Source organism: Dermacentor andersoni, chromosome 9 (assembly GCF_023375885.2).
Source record: "Dermacentor andersoni chromosome 9, qqDerAnde1_hic_scaffold, whole genome shotgun sequence".
Lineage (NCBI taxonomy): Eukaryota > Metazoa > Arthropoda > Arachnida > Ixodida > Ixodidae > Dermacentor > Dermacentor andersoni.
In genome coordinates this window covers 127,169,709-127,184,810 of record NC_092822.1, presented here as the reverse complement: position 1 = coordinate 127,184,810, position 15,102 = coordinate 127,169,709, and the positions used below count along the sequence as shown (strand labels likewise).

Below are 15,102 nucleotides of genomic sequence, written 5' to 3'. Positions count from 1 at the left end.
CGTGGTAGTCTGCCACCGGGCTTCATACAGTCAGTTCTTAGTCAAAACCCCCAGGATATCGTCGCGTCCGACGTAATGGGACCTTCCCCCTTACTTCGCTATGCAACCGCTACCTATTGGTGGTTACTGAGCACTTTACGAAGTGGGTTGACTTATACCCATTGCATGCACTTCACGGAACAATTGGCGCTGTCTCCTGGATGTCTTTTCGCGTTTCCGTTTCCTACCGCAACTGATAACCGACAATGCCAGTTACTTACCGAGTCGCACATTCGTGAAGACATGTTCTGCTTTCGGCATCAAACACAAACAGACAACGTCATACCATCTGCAGGCTAATATAAGCGAATGCATCAACAGAAACCTGAGGTAAATGCTTAAGGCACATGCACAGACACAGCGCTCCACATTTAATTATACATATTATTTTCGCACGCATCGATAAGTATATACCGCACGAGCGGAAACAAACGTAGCAGCAAAAAAGAACATTCTGTGGTGAATTTCGATAGACCGTACAACTGTGCAAGGCATGGGGAAAACATGTACTGCAGTGGTCACAAAGATAAAGCGAGGTATCGTATCTCCTTTTCAGATAGCGATACCGTAGGCTTGCTTACGCACTTTTCCTCTAATTTTGCGATCTCGTAGGGCCATCTCCACAATCTCCCTCGTCATCCTGCTATGAGCCCTATACAGAATGGAAATACTTTCAGACATGAGCTTGCAGGAACAATCTCGGCAGTGAATAACCCAAATGACCCGAGATTACCCTCGTGACGTCGAATCGACGTTCTTTTAATCTGTCATTGATAAATCTGCCGGTTGGACTAACATACGTTCTTCCGCATGAAAGTGGAATGGCATAGACAACGTTATGAGTACAGGTTACAAATTGTTTGCGATGTAGAGTAGAACATGCGTGCCTTTGTTATTCTCTGTGTTAACCTCTTTGCATAGCTTCTGTAGGCGCTCAAGGGCAAAGAAAACCACGTCCACCCCCGATTTTGCCGCTATTCTTCTTTCATGCGGAAGAACGTATGTTGGTCCAACCGGCAGATGCATCAATAAGAGATTAAAAGAGCGACCATATAACGTCAGTAGGGTAATCTCGGGTCATTTGGGCATTCATTGCCGAGATTGTTCCTGCAAGCTCATGTATGAAAGTACTTCCATTCTGTATAGGGCTCATAGCAGGATGACGAGGGAGATTGTGGAGATGGCCCTACGAGATTGCAAAATTAGAGGAAAAGTGCGTAAGCAAGTGTTCGGTATCGCTATCTGAAAAGTAGATACGATTCTTCGGTTTATCTTTGTGACCGCTGCAGTACATGTTTTCCCCATGCCTTGCACACGTGTGCGGTTTATCGAAATTCACGTCTGAATGCTTTTTTCCTGTTACGTTTGTTTCCGCTCGTACGGTATATATTAATCGATGCGTCCGAAAATAAAATCTATAGTTGCAAGTGAAGCACTCTGTAACCGTTTTTTCCTACGTCCTCGTACAGTCGCGCGTAGATACTCTACCATGAATTCTAACCAAGTAGCTCGCCGACGTGTTTTAACTAAGGCACATGCCATCGATCACACGGAATGGGACACTAAGCTTTCGGAAATGGCATTTGCGACGCGTACCACGATCAGCAGATCCACGGGATTTACACCTGTACATCTGAAAGTTGGTAAGAAAATTTCATTTCCACTAATCCATACCTCGGTACTAAAATATTTGGCCTATTCCGATAATCGTCATTTCGTGAATGCACCACGTACGAAGCTTAGAACCACTGTCACTGCTACTCGTGAGCAATTGAATGATGCTCGGGCGGGGTAAACACGCCAATATAACCCGCACCGCAGTGAGGTTTGGTATGAACCAGGTGACCTAGTATTACGTCATCCGCATCGTTTGAGCAACTCGGCTGAGAGTGTTTCGGCGTCTTTAGCGGCTTGTTGGAATGGTCCATTTGAAATTTCACGCAAGCTTGGTACTTTATCTTACGGCTTGGAAGACGCCACAACCGGCACCATAGTTGGACCAGTGCATGTCTCGGAGCTGAAAAGCTATGTTTCGCTCCCTTCTTAAGCCTCACGGTAATTTCATGAGCCCCTTTACTGGCTCATTCAACACTGAAGCTGCAAGATGTCAAGCTCGACTTCTGAAGTTTCCGAATAGCATTGCCATGCCAGCAATTTCGTGCAATGCGCTGCGCATATTTCAGATGTTGCACTCTCCACCCCAATACCACCAGTGTGCACGGATCCACAACTGATGGTGTGCTCCCTACCACCTCCATCCTTTTCGCCGTTCCCTGCCAGGTGGCCGCCGCACCGTCGCAACCTGGACGGCCCTTGATCACGCGAACAGCTTCCTTGGTTGGGTGTCGCGGCTGCCTTGGGTGCCGCAGCCACGGCCGCTCATCGGGGAGTCGCCAGAGCTGGTTGCCTTGTCGTTCCGGAGCGTTCTCCTAATAAAGATATCCCTCCGAGCAGCCTCCACTCTACACACCAGAGGAAGCCCGCATACTCTGCTCCTTATGGCGCACTCCGGAAATATCCCGGCGCACTCATCAAGTGAGATCTCTCCACCAAGCCAGGCCCCGTGGAGAGGCCACTGTTCCTCTCCTCCAGTCATTGGGACCACGCCTCCGAGAGGAATTTTTTTTCCAGAAGCACCTGCCGGGTGCGGAGGCACTTGCTCCACCTGAGCCACAAGCGCCCATGGAGGATCTCCTCGACATAGGTCCGCAATCCGCAGGGGAGGAGGCAGTGTGGGGACGCCGGTCACATGGCTGCGCTGCTGAGCCGCCATCATCACCACCTGGGCCTGGCTGCAACGCCTGTGCCACGTGCAGCCTGCCTGAGGCCGGAGTGCGAGCAACGACGACCAAGGAGCAGCTTAGTTGACCTATTACTTCGGGCAGTAAAGCTCTCTCAAATCGCTCATGCTACCTGTGTCGTCTCTGAGTGCCTCAGCTGGCCACTGGCTCGGAAGCCATGGCCCTTAGCACACAATACATACATGCGTCGATTCAGTCAAAACGCACCGCAGCTTTCCTGCTCGGCCTTCTTCGAAGAGGATGATGAATTTCTTTAAGGTGGCGAGCGCGAGTAGATATACATATTTATGTTTTTCTGGGGTTCGCATTTCACCCGCTAAGAATTGAAAGTTATTTGTTAGCGCAAGAGACGCCTCCATGATTTGGAAATTAGTCGAATGCTATCGTTGAGTCTATCTGTTCGGTATGTTCTCCCGTAACGTTACGTAATCAGTATGCGCAGATTGTATGTTCGACACGAATTATCTAGTAGAATCTGAAGGCGAGTGGACACCAGCGATGGTGCTTGAATGTCCAACGAGTGGTGTGTGTAAAAGGCGGCGCGCTTAATTCGAAAATCAGATTTCGACGATCGCCGATAATGCTCGCCGCTGTTGTGCTTTCAGTGGCACTTGTTTAGCCCCGTTAAATATTGACATTTCGAGGTCACGCTTTTGACAGCGTGCTATTGTACGCCGTCAAAACAAGGTGGCAATATGCCATCCTTTACGTAGCTCTTTTGCGGCCTTATGCATGATGTTCCAAGCGGCAACTCTGAAGCTTGCGCTTGTTACCTTTCTTTTTCGATTTTGTTATCACGCATTTCTTATTCATTGGAGCTCAGCATACGACTTACATCAGCGCTATTTGTTAATTCTTTGTATAGTAACCTCGCCCTTCCCTATTACGGTGGCTTCGGGTGAATGTGTGCTATCAAAATAAATAAAGACAATTTAAAAGGCTGAATGCCACACCTCAGCCCTGTGTGTTACCTGATTAGAAACCTTGCAGCAAGGCTTGCCACACGGTTGACAAATGGTGAGCACGTTGGGCTTTTCGGTTCTGGCACTAACAAACAAGTCTCAAATTTAATGTGCTAGCTATATATGGATACTCCAGGTAAGTTTCCGCCGTCGTCGCCGCCACTGTTGCGTAGATAATCCATCTGTGATAACGTTGCGGTCATGCGCAGTATGCTGCGGGTGCGAGTCTGAGCGTGCGAGGATGTGCCGAGCAATATATGGGCTCGATATCGCACGTGCAAGGGTGGACTGCGCTGGAGCAATCGCGCCATCTGTCGCCAGCAAGGCAGCAAACGGGCGCTCTACTTCGTTGTCGCCTGCGTATAACGTGGCTGAGGGCAGCCGCACGGCAGTATTCGTAAAGCGATCTGCGATTGGTACTGCGTCTAGGGACGCGAGGTCTGATGGCTTCGTATGCGCTGTGTTCTCGCCGCTTAGTTCGTGTTAAAGCCACAGGTACCACGAAGGGCAATTCGTTCATAGCTGCTGCCACTCTTCCTCAGGCAAGTGTTTAAACAGCGAGTGTCCGCGACCATCGAGTGATATGCACTCACGTTCGCCTTTGCTCGTGTAGCACCATGCTCAATTATTTAGTTAGTAATCGAATGTTTACAAGATTATAGGTCTGTCCAAACCACTTTCCTTACTTCCTATAGCTGTCTATTATACGCTATCACAATTGGTGCTTCTACTTATACCATACAGCAGATGTCACAGATTCTTGGGAGTCGTAATTGAAAGAGACCTGTCTTGGACTCCGCACGTCAATTACGTGAAAAAGCGGCTGACTGCTATCTGTCACCTGTTCAGGTTCCTTGCAGGAAAAAGTTGGGGAGTATCTATACACGCTATGTTACATCTGTACATGGCGTTGTTCGTTGGATTCCTGCGATACAGCCTGCCTGCAATATCCAACACCTGCAAGACTAACCTGCGAACGATTTAGAGTATTCAAGCCCAAGCCCTTAAGATATGTCTTGGCTTACCACGCAGTGCATCAACGGCCGAAACCATTGCCTTTGCGCAGGATTACCCAATCACGCCGCACATTACCGTTGAGACGATGCGTATGCATCTCAGGCATTATGCTAGGACCCCTTCCCATCACTTGGCGAGCCTCACTGCTGCAAGGCCCTGCTCGACATTTAGTGGTATTGTCAGTGCACATCGTGCGTCGTTTGCTTCAGGGTACGCACCTGCGGCCAATCCAGCATTTCCTCCGTGGTGTTTGAGCCGTCCACAAGTACATATCATGATTCCGGGACTACAGAAGAAGACAGATATACCGGCCCCTGCTCTAAAACAGCTGAGCTTACTTCTTCTGCATGAAAAGTACAGCAACCACATGCACATCTATACCGATGGATCGACTACGTCGTGCAGTTCTTCTGGTGCCGTGGTTATACCAACTCGAGGAATGACACTGCGGTTCAAGACATCGCATGTCACGACCTCAACGGCGGCAGAACTAACGGCCCTGCGTCGAGCACTGGAATTCATTGATTCTGAAAGACCTAGAAAATGGGATGTGTTCTGCGATTCAAAACCGGCATTACAGTGCACGCAGTCAGTTCTCCGACACGGATGTCATGACCAATTGACATACGAAGTCGTGAAACTTTACCATGATGTCCAACAAAAAGGTCACGAGGTCGTTTTTCAATGGGTGCCTGGTCATTGTGGCATCAGTGGCAATGACTGTGCCGATAATGCTGCTCGCACAGCACATCAAAAGAACACAGCGTTCCAATTCCGCTTTCGAGGACTGACGCTGCAAGGCAGCTTAGACACCTGGCACGCAGTCTCGCACTGACCGAGTGGAACTCGCCAAACTTACGACTTACGCGACTGCATCGACTAAACCCCTCCCTGCAACTCCAACCTCCACTCGGACTTCCTCGACGTGAAGCTCCGCTTCTCTGCAGCCTTTGGTTAGGAGTTGCCTTCACAAAGGCATACTCTACATTAATTGGAGTGACTGACAGTGGAGCATGCGAGGTCTGTGGCACGGAAGAAAACATCGACCACCTGCTGTGCGATTGTCCACGATACACCCCTGAGAGAGAAGAACTTGCCAAAGCTTTTCAAAAACTGGACAATCGGCCGCTTTCTGTGCAAGTGCTGCTGGAACACCGCCCCCATCGCCCATCGGCCCATAAAGCGGTGAAGGCGCTTTTGTGTTTCTTAAGGACGACGGGTTTGTGCACCATCTGTGACTTTTAATGCAATTTCTGTAAGACCACACGCGTCAGCGAACTCGCCGCAAGTTCCTTCTTTCCTTCCCTCCTCTCTCTCTCTCTCTCTCCCTGTAATCCTTGTTTTCCCCTTTCCCATTCCCCCGGTGTAGGGTAGCCAACCGGACGTTATTGTGGTTAACCTCCCTGCCTTCTACTTTTCTCTTCCCTCCTCCGCTAAACATATACGCTTACGCGCCACCGGAACTGGCCAGGTAGTGAAATCGCCGAATGTCTATTTGAAGCCCCGCAGCAAGGCAGCGAGGGAGGCGCCTGGAGGTGAAGAGAATTGCGCGTGGACTGACCTTCGGGTAATCTGTCGCTTTAACGCAAACTCAGCGGCGAGAACACTGTGCCCATGCAGCTATAGGATGTCGGTAGACCTACCCTCTGCAGATCGCTTTCAACACAATGCACCCACCGGTGCGGAATACGCAGTTTCTAGCGAAGCCCAACGCCCCCCCCCCCCCCCCCCCCCCCCCCTCTTCTCTCCTCTCCTTCGGAACTATGTGCGCAATGAAAGACGGCGCGCTGCCTGCCCGCTTTCTACTTTTGCACACGCAAGATCGAACCGCTATCCTCGGCTTACTGTCGAAGGCTGGAACATACAGCATACTGCGCGCGGGGTCAATGTTATCGCCCTTGGACGTTATACAGAACATCGAGGCGACGGCAACCGCAGAAATGAGCCTGAAGTATCCATATAACTGCGACAGCAATAATATAGAAATGACACCCATACGCTGACGCTGAACGTCACAATTTTTTTTTCTCTATATATTACATGAGGTGGCCACTGGAACATAGTAGCCAGACAGCCACTCTGTTTGAAGATGTTAAAGTTTTCATCGTGAATGGCAGTGACTCGTGCAGCACAGGCAGTGCATGTGACCGGATGAGATTACGTGCTGTTTTTGCTCCCTAATTCTCGCAGTACACATAGCCGACGTCAAATGCGAGCGCGCGGAAATGGATTGTCTACTATTCATTGGAAATATTTCTCACGTCAAAGAGCGGATTTCCGTTCCTTCGCTCGTGTTTCAAATTGTGCGGATGCAGTGCAGACTGTTTTGTATCATTGAGATTGGGTGTAGGGCAGCCTGTTTTGCAGTGGTGAGGATGGCGTCTATTGAAATGATGATATCGTTGACGATGTGTCGGCGTTTTATAGAGGGATGTGGAAACACGACCTCCACCCACTGACAAAGTGCCGTCGAGAAATTGAAAACTATTTCGGGAAAAATTCTGCGTGAAGCAAGTTGACGGGTGCGAAGAACTGAAATTAGAAGTGGAGTGAAAGGGGCAGTGTTCACTGGCGGGCCGTACAAGGAATATCTAATCGAGGAACCGTTTCAAGAAAATTCGTTTTATATCAAAATGTTCGAAGAAAGGAACTTTTAAAACATGACGTACAGCGCGAAGGACAAGGACTGCGAGTGACGATATACACTGCGATGTACGTCATTTTTTTTTATCAAGAATTACCAACTAGCCCAAGCAACCACCCTAGAACGTTTAAGGGTGCCTTGAAGTTATTAGCGTAACTAGTAGCCTTCTTTGTTCACTTGGTAGTTCCGTTTATTTGCCGATAATGCTTGCTGTCGAAGTCGGTGTGATTATATTTAGATCTGCAAGTTAGAATAGTCTCAACTGTATCTTGCGTTAAAATGCTAGGCTTACCACATTCAGGGAACACTGAAATGTGGTCTGGTGTCCTTGCTGCCAGGGTCTATGTGCAACTTTTTTGTCAAACCTGATTAAGACTAGGCCACCGGCCGAAATCATTGAAATGAATGCTTCTTCTGTCTACGTTGTAACATTGCTCAATCTCCTTACATACATACATACATACATACATACATACATACATACATACATACATACATACATACATACATACATACATACATACATACATACATACATACATACATACATACATACACACTTACATATACACATACATAATTAGCCTGTGCACAGCTCTTCAAGCTGTTCTTTCAAATGAGCTATGCATGGTATACATTATAGAACATCGTACTTTTTACAATTGGTTCGTGCTAAGCTATGTTACATTTTATTGTGTAATGTTACAATCCTTCCCTTCAGCAAATTTTGTGAAGCCCCCTCACAAAATGTTTCACTGACCAAAGCCCGTAATTTATTTGCACAAATGGGTTACTAGTAACAATCAACATCATGTTGATGAAGACCAATTTTATGACCATTGTGGAAGAAGGGCTATTCCAGATATCTCAAATTAGCTATGAATTGATCTCGGAATCTATCGCATACCTACTTATTTCTGGATATCAGTAAGATGTTTTGCAAAACGATTGCATCTTTATTGGAAGAATTACAAAGGGAACATGATATCTGCATCATATTTGTCCTTATCTCGTTTTCATTTATTACAGACAGCCATTGAATGGAGAAAGACAGAGATATTTGAAGACGTTTTACCGGGCTATTCGTATATGCAAGATTATTACACTCAGAATAATCAGTATGCTATGGGTTTCTATCAATAAAAAAACTAAAAAAACCTACTAAAGCTAAAAAGCTAGTAAAGTTTCATTTTTATCGCTTCTCTGCACTTTCCATTCCTTTGGTGCACGTTCCCAAAGGCCACCTATTCATTAGCGAGTGTACAGCTCTACCAGGTTGCAGTTTAGCTCGTACTCCAGTAGGCAACCGCTCCTGTATTTATTGGGGACGTGAATGCACTAAACAATAACGTACCTATTGTGATGGTTAGGCCGACACAAAAGAATTAGATGTATTTGCCAACATTTCCCGACTGAAGAAAGGCAGCGTTTTTAGATCATCGGATTATGACCAGCGGGTGAAAGAGTAGAGATTTGAGTCTAATTTTGAGAGCCTGTTTATTCGGAAGCACAGTACGCACAACGGCGACAAAACAGAAGTACATCCTTCAAACTGAGAATTGAGTTGTGTTTTACTGCTTTTTAATTATTTTACATGTTTATAGGTATGACAATGTATAAAAAAAATTGCTGCTATGTACGCATAGTCTTTTATGCTCCGTAGTATTCGTTTTAGTATTTCAAGCCAGCGCACTCTTGAGTTTGTTATAAACCAAAATAAGTAGTATTCTTCACGTGGTCGAAGTTAGTTTCTCATATACACACATAGACCCGCCGTGGTTGCTCAGTGGCTATGGTGTTGGGCTGCTGAGCACGAGGTCGCGGGATCGAATCCCGACCACGGCGGCCGCATTTCGATGGGGGCGAAATGCGAAAACACCCGTGTACTTAGATTTAGGTGCACGTTAAAGAACCCCAGGTGGTCGAAATTTCCGGAGTCCTCCACTACGGCGTGCCTCATAATCAGAAAGTGGTTTTGGCACGTAAAACCCCATAATTTATTATACACACATAGCGATCATGCAAACAGTTCCCCATAAAGCGCTGGTACACGATGGTCACAATAAACTGCACATTTATTATGAAGTTATGGTATACCAACTCGCCAAGTTTTATGCTATCTTCCGATACATACACTTTTCAATGTAGGCAGAAAATATTTGTATTAGGCTATCACTGTTGCACTTACCTATGCGAAACAAGCACGCTTTGTAAAGTTCCAGAATCGAGAATCCACTTTCTTTCCAACACACTAGTTGGGGGCCCCCAGGCAAACAGCTGTCGCAGACAGCTTGACCGGACCTCGGAGCTTAAGCTAAAGATGAACCTGGGGTCCTACAGAGAGCAACAGGCAGTGGATTTCACAAATTAGGGCAACTGTAAGTACATAGAGTCATTGTTAAGTATAAATGAACTTGCTTGATACAGATACAGCATACATGGTGGACAGTATCACAGAATGCTTAGACATTGCAGGAAATGTAGCTGCCAGGAGAAATGAGAACAAGTTCATTACTCCATCAAGTAATAATCACGCTCCTCCGATTTAAACGTGCCGAGGGGGCACTGAAATTAATGTGAGACCTTAAGAGGTTGTATAGTGTTGGTATGCAGTAATCCTGCCTAGATCTACGGTTACTTGTACATGTACGCGGCACTAGTATTAGCCTGTTACATATGCTGTAGTTATACGGGGAATGTTCTGTATCGTTTGGAAGTTTATCTTTATACATATAAAGATGTAGTTTATAATCGTATAACTTAGATGCTTTAAACATATTAGGTTTAATGAGTAGGAGACCAGTGGGCTCGGGTATCCATCAAAGTTCTCAAAGATTCTCAGTAAATTCTTTTTGAGCCGCTCCAGTTTCTTATAGTGGGTGGTCGTTGTAGTACCAAACTGAAGTGCAATATGAAAGACGCGAATAAAAATTAGCAAAATATATTGCATTCTGTAGTCAAATCGGAATTAATTCCCTCAGTCTGTGGGGGCAACCCACTGCTTTGCCTAATTCAATCGTGAGCTTATTAACGTGCATCTTACAAGACATTGTTTCTTCGAAACACACCCCCCAACATTCTTGAGATGCATCGCGCTGCAGGGCCATTTCTTGAAAGTTTAGGGGGAGTTCGAAGTCACTATGTTGGTTCAGAGGTTTAAAAATAACATATTTCGTGTTTTTATATTTAACGTTGACCTGTTTGAGTTGAACCACTGTTCAAGTTTAATTTGGTAATTGTTTATGATTGTGTTTAAGTGGGCTAAAGTTGGTGCGCAAAAGAAAATATTAGTGTCATCAACATAGATGACTAGTTTTGGAGAATTAGGCACATCACATAATCATTGATGTAAAGTATAAACAATAAGGACCTAAGAATCGACCCCTGAGGTACCCCGTATTTTAACACAGTAGTCGGACATGACAAGCCATCGACTTTCAGACACCATTTTCAATTGTAAAGATAGTTCTTTATGAGATCATGCGGGACGCCACGTATACCCTAGTCATGCAGTTCTGACAGCAGAATATTATGATTTACGCAATCAAATGATTTCCTTAAATCAATGAGTAAACCCACTGTAAAAAGTCTGTTTTCAATGTTGCTAAGAATTTCATTCTTCATTAGTAATAATGCCATTTCAGTAGATTTCTCTTTCTGGAAGCCGTATTGTGAATCAGTCACAATGCGGTATTTAGTGAGAAAGTTTTTGAGTCGTGTATGAATGGCTTTCTCAGAAAGTTTGGACTAGATGGGCAGAGCAGATATCAATCGGCAGTTTGCTATATCGCTGACGGCTTCACCTTTGTGAACAGGGGTTATACGTGCCAGTTTAAGGTCAGAGGGAAATGTACCAGTCTCCGACATATGAATAATTATGAATGTCAGCGGTAAGGCTATAATAGACGCCACATGCTTAATAGGGACACCGCTCAGGCCATGCAACTCGGTGGCGACGTTGTTTCTAATTCAGCTAATGAAATTTGTGACTTTCTGTGCACTAACCAGAGACAGAATAATTGAATTAGCCAATTTTGTACGTGCTAACAATGGCGTTTTAGTACAATCACTATGGCTATTCGGAGAACACGTAGTCGCCAACATTGGACAAAAATTAGTTCATTTCTGCTAGGGCGTAAAATTCCGTCTTGCCTTGAGCAAAAGCTGCAATATTAATTGAACACTGAACCTTAGAGTTATTAGACAAATTAATTATTTCCTGCCATAATAATTGTTTTGGACTGTTGTATATTTTAGCAAACAGGGACTGATAGTAGGAGATCTCTGCCTTTTCATAAATCGGCGTTTAATTTATTGCGATATGATTTGAATTCTGTGAGCAAGACAACATCACGTGATTGAACGAATCTATGGTACATTTTGTTTTTCGCTTTTATTCTCTTATGCAAGCAGTTTGTAACCCAAGGCTTGCGTATTATTTTGCTTCTTTTGGTGTTATGTATCAAAGGGAAATATTTTTCGTCGCAGGCTATGATTTTGTTGAGAAAGATACGATAGGCCTGATTGGGATCACTTTCGGTGTAAACATTGTCCCATGCTATCAGTTCAGTATCAGAGTAAACATTCTTGAGCGAAGCGGAGTCAATGTCGCGATAACTTGGGTTGTCGTTATTATTGTGCTTTTTGGGGGCTACTAGTATAAACGTCAAAATAGGGAGATGATAACTGATATCAAGGGAGAAAACGCCAGTTAAGTGCTGGTCGCAAGGAAGGCTGGCGATACAGATATCAAGAAATGTGGCGCTAGTTCCAGTTCAAGTAGGTAACGTAATCAGATTTGCGCAGGGAAAAGTACGAAGGATGTTTTGAAAATATTAACTGGATGCGTCACCCCTGAGCATATTGACGTTCACATCACACATTACTGAAAAGGATGTGCGCATTGAGTGTACACTAGGCAGCAAGGTTTCCATGAACTCAAAGAATTCGGACTTACGTCCTAACTGACTTATCCTCTTTTTGTACTGACTCTCAGTGTTGCTGTTATATTGAGTTTCATTTGTGCCATCTGTCTTATTTCTTGTGAATTCTTAATATGTTATTGTTTACTTGTTCGTTTTTGTATGACTTCTTTTTGTCTAACCCACTCCTGCAATAGCCCCATAAAGGGGCAGCAGTATGTATCAATAAATAAATAAATAAATAAATAAATAAATAAACAATGGTGGCCTATAAACTGCTGCAATAGCAACATTCTTAATTCTTACTACTAGACACTCTATAGTGGCTGTAATAGAAGTTAGTTCATTAACAACAACGCAAGCAATAAGATTTTTGATGTACAGAGATATACCTCCACTATGGTTAGCAGACCGCGTAATTCCGTGATAATTATATCCGGGCATTGTTGGTGGGATATAGATTGCAGAAAGCCAGGATTCTGAGAAGAATATGGCATCAAATTTTACCGATAGGCTGTCGCAAACACGCGTAGGCGGTTCATTTTATTTTTAATGCTACGAGCGTTAAAATGGAATGCACTTAAGTATGTAGACGACACCTCAGCGTTGAAGTTTTCAGTGTCGTAGTATTTACATTCTGCCATGGCAGCCGTAACTCTGTTGGGTTATACTCTAAAACAAATACGTTATATCAACGCCAACTTTATTGTTGAATTGTATCGAGATCTTCTCGGCAGGCAATCTTTAACATGTCAGATGATTCTGATTTTCTTGGGAAAATTTTGCTGCCATGCGTCCAAACGAACCTCCATCTTAGTTCTCGTTTTTTTTTGCATTTCCGGCTCCCAGTAGCTGCTTGCCCTGCCTTGTAACGTGCTCGTTGACATATATAGGACCAGTTGTCCTAAAGCAAGTTACTGCCGTAGACAGGTGCGCCTTCTTCGCCTTAGCCAGCACAGCATTGCGCTTGTCCCGCCGCACAAAACATACCACAATATTCTTTACGCCAGTATTATTTGTTCCAACTCTCTGGCAAATGTCAACAGCATCATGCGCCAACGGCTCACCCATGGCTGCGCAAATCTCTTGGACAGTGTCAAAAGGCACTCCCTCATCAGGCACACCTTAAATTTCAAGGTTGTTAGCCCGTGAGTACTGCTCCAATTCTTTAATTTCCATCTGTAGTTGTTCATTTTCACCAGCGAGATTTTCGTTGCTATACAGCGTTGCGACAAGCTCTTCACGTAAAGTCTTCATTTCCAAGGTGAGCGCATTGACACTTTCACAGCTTTCACTGCAGTGTTCCGCACTCTGTTTGAAGAAGCGAAGTTCAGCACGGATTTCACGTTTGAAATCCTCGAATGCTTTACCCACATCCTTCCCGCTTGCCATGACAGAAGGTTTACGGGAAACAATGGTATTCCTGTTTGGCAGCAATGCATACAGCAGCAATGGCAGGACTTGAAAAGGTAATAAGAATCTTACCTATACAAAAAAAATGATTGGTGAGTGTTCTAGAGACCGCACGCACTGCTGCCAAACTGAAGGAAATACGCAGGGTAGTCAGTATAAATAGGCAGCGTCCAGTTGTTTGGTGGGCCACAACGCAGGCGCGGGGACGTCCACGTACACCAGCTGATCCTGCGGCATAGCAGTGCAGAGTTAGCCCCCGAAAACGGCGCATGTCTTCGTCAGGTGAAACTGCGCCTTTTTTGCGCTGTTTCACCCACGCAAAAGCCGATGGATCGCGCCGAGCGAAAAGTGCACCTTTACAGAAAAATGACTGATGAGCGTTGTAGAAACCGCACGCACTGCTGCCAAACTTCGAAAGCTCGAAAGTTCAAAAGCTTTGCTCTGTCAATTAGTGGCAATGATCGTGAGTTGGGCACATGGGTAATCAATCGCTAAACAAGCACAGCGCTCCCTACGGGTAGACAGACAGAAATACAAAGGTGCTGACTCCCAGTAAGCTTATTGGGGAAGCAGACACTTGTAAAGAAGCAAGCACAGACAGAGTAGCACACAAACAAAACCATAGTACCCCACATCACGATGAACGCATTACTTAAGACTACATCACAATCTACGAGGCAGATGTACAACGTCCAGAACTGGCTCAGTTACGCAATCTCGCTTGGTGCAAGCAGCTATTTACGGGGCAAGAACACACAATATATCAATATTGTCTATATAGCCTGCTCCCGGCTTACGCATGCGTGTAGTGTCAGAACGGAATACCCAGAAGCAGTGGAAGAGATAGCGATTACGCTTGCGCTTACCGAGCCCCTCTTCGAGATAGTTCTTAGCAACTCACAATCCGCACTTCGTAACTGCTTGCGGGGGTCCATTTTCTCCGAAGCTCTCCGGATCCCAAGGAAAGCTGGTCGACAACACTTCGATAGCACCGCGATCATGTGGTCCCCAGCGCATGTCGCCACGCGCACCGACGAGTGCCCCCTAACTTGAACGAGGTAGCGCGCCGCTCTTCGCGAGAACTGACCCGCCGCGCAGAATCTGAGACCCCCTCTTTGAGTTCGGAACTCCTGGTTCGAAACACACGAGAACGCTTCGTCAGATACCATGATATCACCAAGCACTACCAACTATAGGCAGGCGTACATTGCCCCCACCTCAACCCAGACTGAAACGTCGCCAGGCAGTCGTCTGGCGACAACTGCAGACACAAACCTTCCTCAGTCCGGTGCCCCATAGCGGCA

At 45.6% G+C, this 15,102-nt stretch overlaps 1 protein-coding gene across 11 annotated transcripts in view; it reads left to right on the top strand.

Moving 5' to 3' along the window:
• Positions 1-8,667, top strand: part of LOC129384481 (uncharacterized) — a 564,425-nt gene extending 555,758 nt beyond the window's left edge. For all 11 annotated transcript variants that reach the window (XR_011890220.1, XR_011890217.1, XR_011890222.1 and 8 more), the window contains one exon: positions 8,493-8,667. The gene's annotated coding sequence lies outside the window, so the exon portion shown is untranslated. The remainder of the gene's footprint in view (positions 1-8,492) is intronic.
• Positions 8,668-15,102: the final 6,435 nt, after the last annotated feature.